Source organism: Nannospalax galili, unplaced genomic scaffold, assembly GCF_000622305.1.
Source record: "Nannospalax galili isolate Female #2095 unplaced genomic scaffold, S.galili_v1.0 scaffold302, whole genome shotgun sequence".
Classification (NCBI taxonomy): Eukaryota; Metazoa; Chordata; class Mammalia; order Rodentia; family Spalacidae; genus Nannospalax; species Nannospalax galili.
In genome coordinates this window covers 297383-302837 of record NW_008350120.1, presented here as the reverse complement: position 1 = coordinate 302837, position 5455 = coordinate 297383, and positions in this window count along the sequence as shown.

Sequence of the window (5455 nt, the reverse complement as noted above, 5' to 3'; positions counted from 1 at the left end):
GGGGTGACAGCTGTCACTCACACACACACACACACACACACACAAACACACACACACACACACACACACACACACACACACACACACACACGGCACAGTGTTCACGGGAGCCTCTCTCTAGTCTAAGTCTTTCTCTTGTAAATGCATCTCAAATGTTTGTCTAATCCAATCACTTCCTTTCTTATGGAGGAGGAAGAGGAGGCTGGGATTGGTTTATTGAAACTTGGGCTTGGCTGCCCCTAGGCTTTCATGACTGTCTTTCCTGCTCCTGGTTCCTTGCTGGGGGTTCCTGGCTCTGAGACTTGCCATAAGTGATAGCTCTGCGCAGTCTGAGTCATACTGTTGGAGGTGTGGAGTTCCTCATCTGTCTGCTTTTCTGTTTCCTCTGTCCAGAGGCCTCGGAGGAAATCCCACACCCACCTCTTCGTGTTGCTCTAAGCCATTTCTGGGCCCCGGGTAGCTCTGAGCCTTCCCTTTTTCTCCCCCTCATTTCTCTCTCATCCTTCCCTTCCTTTCTCTCTCTAATCATCTTTCTTTCTCTTTTGTGGTTGTTCTGTGTGTATATCTGTGTGGACATGCATTCTTATGTTTGTGCACATGAATATGCAAGTGCCCACGTACATATGAGTGCGTTCATGTGAAGGTCAGAGGTCAGTGTGTAATGCACTCCCTCTCCACTTTGTTTTTTGGTACGGACTCTCACTGAAATTGGCATTCACTGACTAGGCTAGACCACCTGCCAACAAGCTCTAGGGATTCGCTGCCTTTACCCTCCCACTCCAGTCCTGGGGTTGCAAAAATGTGCCACGGTGCCAACTTTAAGTGGGTTTTGGGATCTCAACTGAGGTCCTCATGCTTGTGTGCAAAGCATGTTACTTACTGAGCCATAATCCCAGCTCCGGCTCAGGAGTTCTTTGGGGCTGAGTTCCTAGTGGAGCCGTGAGGCAGAGATCAATGTTCTTGTTCTTTTCAGCTTCTCAAGGCGCCTCTGTGCCTTCCCCTTCCATTCCTGGAAAGATGGGCCTTATTCTTCTCTAATTCTTCCCCTAAAATTAACAGTCCGAAGACTGTCCTGACTTACACATTTTCCCGCGTAACCTGGCAACATGGTGTGCTATGCCCTGGCCTATTGAACGGTTCTAGGCTCCTGTTGTCATGGATGGTGCTGTAAGGAATTAGTATATACATATGCCTTTCCTATGCTGATAAACAGAGCTTGTGGGTAAATTCTAGATGCTGCATCAGTGGCTGAAGATGAAAGTGTTGGTAAGTTTGTTAGATTTTCCCACAGGAGTTTCCTGATGCCAGTCAGTGAGATGGCATTCCCTTACAACTTTCTTTTAAAAATTTGTATTTATTTTTTATTTTTTTGCTGAATTGTTGAGATTTTAGTACAATATAATTTGGTGGTATTTAGATTCCCTTCCCCATCTGTACCTCTCCTTATTGCCTCCCCCAATTTAATGTACTCTATAATATATATAGTAAGGCATACAGAGTCTACTATTTGTCCCTAAATGCTCTTCAATGTAGGTCCATCCACTGGAGTCTGGTTAACCTACCAAGAATCCCATCCTTGAAAAAGACTGTCTCTCCCCCTCCCAACAACCATCAGTTTCCAAAGGTTCCTTAGGTTGGGTTGGGGTTTCTTACCCGCTTCCCCATGTCCATGCTAGGGTTTTGTCTGGTGTGAGTTTGCATGGGACTTGTGTGTGCTGTCACCACTGCTGTGAGTTCATATGAGCAACTTAATAGCTGTCTGGAAGACTCAGTTTACTTGTGATTGTCCACCACCTTTGGCTCTTACAGTCTTTCTGCCCCATCTTCTGTAATGATCCCCAAGCCTTGGGACGCAGAAGTTTGATGTAAGTGTCCTATTCAGGAACAAGCACTCTGCAGCCTCTTGTTCTCTGCACATTGGCCAGTTGTGGGTTTCCGTGCCCGTCACCATCTGCTGCATAAGGAAGTTTCTCTGGTGAGAGTTGAGAGATACATTAATCTATAGGTATAACATAAGTCATTAGGAATAAGTTTAATACTATAACTACTTACTAGAAAACTAGTATTAAACTCTCTTTCATGCCCTGTGACCCATCTAGTGTTGTGCCCAGAGAATGGATCCCCAAGAATTACCACGGAGTCCAGAGAGCATGCAAGAACAAAGAGTCTTTATTCGGGCTTAAGCATGGACTCTCAGACCAAACTAACGTGGTAGGTTCGTCTGAGAACCCCAATTGCAGGGGGAGGGAGCTTTTCACAGGTTTCAGACAAAGGGAGGAGGGGAATGACAGAGTTATATTTTGATTGGTCCAAAGAGCCCGTGCGCACCAACATACTTTTGAATTGATTGGTTACAGTCTTGGGAGGCCTCTCATTGGTGGGTGCTGCCCTCAGGGCTGTGGAATGTGCTGACTGTTATCTTCAGGGCTAGAGGACCCTGTTTATTCCTTATAAGGCCTCAAACCTGCCCGGGCTCCCTGGACATGCCTGGGCTTGCCTAGTCTATGACCACGAGACATCACAAAAATGGAGGAATCAGCAGTCAAAATGGAGATGGTGATTTGTCCCTCTGGTTCCCTCAAGCCAAGCAATTTACAGAAGTGAAAAGAGCAGTTAGTCCTAAATAGGGGCAGGGGTCTAGGGAGTCCGGGGGAGGGGGCCAAGGAGGAGGGTTTCACACTAGTCTCAGGTTCCTGAGTCTGGTATCAATGTCAGGTATGGGTTCTATCTATGAAACTGACCTGAAGTCCAATTAAAGAGTAATTGGTAACTCTCATAATATTCATGACACTGTTGTGCTCGTGGTTAGGCTTTGCTATTTGTGTTTTTGCACTGGGATTTGAGCTTGTGGATTTCTTTTGTTGGTTGTCTGTCTGATATGAAATTCTAGTCTGACTTTGTTTAGTTGGAGTTTGGATCTGTTTATATTGTTGATGTAGCTTGGATGCTTTCTGGCCAGGTATGAACAGTTAGCTGGTGTGTGCTTTAGGTTCTCACTTTTGATTTTTTAGTGGTGGGACAGGATGGTTCCAAGCTAGTCAAGAGCTCTTCAGCAGGGCAAAGGGGCCTAGGCCTAATTCAAGGCTATGGGGATCCGATGGCTGGGTTCTGGTAGGCTAGCCTGGAGGTCTCAAGAGGGAAGACAAGAGGGGACCTAGGTCCAATATGGGGCTGGGGACAATGTGGGGAGTGTCTAACTAGTTAGGCAGAGTAGGTGTGGGTCCTGGAGCAGGCTCATGTAGCTTATCTGGGCGCAAGGGGGTCAAGACACAGGAGTAGGTAGCAGGTCTGGCTTAGGAGGCCAGTCCAGCCTCCTTAGTGGGGAAGAGCAGGAGGGGGTCTAGGCCAAAGGAAGGCGTGAACAGCATGGGGAGAAAGAATGTAGCTGGTCAGGGTGCAGAGGAATCAGGACCTAGTGGTGGGGTCCAACTTACCAGAGTAGTATCTAGGTCTCAGACAGGAGAATCAGGAGGGGACTTAGGGCCAAGGCAGGGGTCGGGGCAGTGTAGGGAGGGTTGGACAAGCTAGACAGAGTAGGTGTGGGCCCTGGAGTAGGAGAATGGGGCTGGTCTGTGTTTTTATTTTCGATCAGTTCTAAAAACGTTTTAGTTTCCTTCTTGATTTCTCTGGTGATTCCATGCAGCAGTGTGTTTAGCGTCCACGAATGTGTGTAGCTTCCCCATTCTTACTACTGTTGGCATCCAGCTTTACTCCTCTGTGGTTGGATAGAATACAAGACGATATTTAAATTTTCATAAATTTGTGGAGACTTGCTTTGTGTCTTAATGTGTGTTTAATTTTGGAGAAAGCTCCATGGACTGCTGTGAAGAAAGTGTGTTCTTTGATGTTTGGGTGGAATGTTCTATAGATGTCTGTGAAGTCCATTTGATTTATGGTGTCATATAATTCCATGGTTTCTCTGTTTAATTTTTGTCTGGTTGACCAGTCTATTGGTGACAGTGGGGTATTGAAGTCATTCACTATCAATCACTGTGTTGGAGTTAGTATCAGATTTTAGTGCTAATAAAGTTTTTTTTTTTCATTTAAACGAAATTGGATGCACATATGTGAGGTGCATGTTGTTTAGGACTGTAATTTCTTCTTGATGGATTTTTCCTTTAATGAGTATGAAGTGACCTTCCCTGTCTCTTCTGGCCAGTTTTAGTTTGAAGTTGATCTCAGATATTAAAATAGCTATACCTGCTTGTTGCTTAGTTCTGTTTGCTTGCAATATCTTTTACCCTAAGGTGGTATCCATCATTGGCGGTGTGTTTCCTGTGGGCAACAAATTGAAGGGTCCTGTTTTCCTAATCTAGTCAGTTAATCTGTGTCTTTTTATTAGGGAGTTGAGATCATTAATATTGATGGTTATTGTTGACAAACGCTTGTTAATTCCTGTAACGTTGGTATTGTAGTGCTGTTTTCTTAGACCTCTTTTGGTTGACTGTTCTGTGATAATTTATTTATCCTTTTTGCCCTCTTCAAAGTGTAATCCTCCCTCCTGATGAAAGTAATTCCATTGAATATCCTCCGTAGAGTCAGTTTCATGGTCATAAATTCCTTAAGTCAGTTTTTAATCATGGAAAGGTTTTCTTTCTCCTTCAATCACAACTGATAATTTTGCTGGGTATAGTGTTCTGACCTGGAATCTGTGTTTTTTCATACTTATAAGATGTTAATCCATGTTATTGCTTTCATAGTTTCCATTGAAAAGTCAGCTGTTATTTTGCTGGGCCTGGACTGTCTTTATATGTGACTTGAACTTTCTCTCTCACAGCTTTCTCTATCTTTTCTTTGTTCTGTATGTTTAGTGTTTTGACTATTATATGATGTAGGGAGTTTCTTTTATCGTCCTGTCTCCTTGGTGTTCTGTAGATTTTGGAAATGTTTTTATGATTTTATTAAAAATATTTTCTGACCTCCCCTGCTGCTTCCCTGGGCCTGCACAACTGGCAGGCCTCTCTCCCAGGTAAGTCGATCCTGTCCCACCCATGCACCTTGACTCCCCCACCCTCATTTACCCGCCCATCTCCCCCTCCCGTCTCTCCTCCTAGCCTGGGTCCTGTCCCATTCCTTGTCTTGTTACTCCAGACACCTGGGGAACCACCACTGCTTCCCAATCCTTTGCATACAGACCAACTCAGCTCCTTCTCTGGTCCCCAGGAGCACTCTGGGCCTGGCCCCGCCCCTCACTTCCCTCTACTTCCCTGGGCCTGCGCCACTGGCCAGCCTCTTTTCTGGATGCTAGGACTGACCCTTCCTCTTCCTGGTCCTTTGCATCCAGACCAACCGAGCTCCTCAGTGCAGTCCCCAGGAGCCCTTGGGGCAGCTTCCCGCCCTGATCTTCCTTTGCATCTCTGGGTGGCATGGAAACTAGCTGCTCTAGACCAGCATCTTTCCTGGGCCTGGCTCCCAGGCCAGTCCAACCCCCAAATTCCTGAGGCTAAAATCTTTC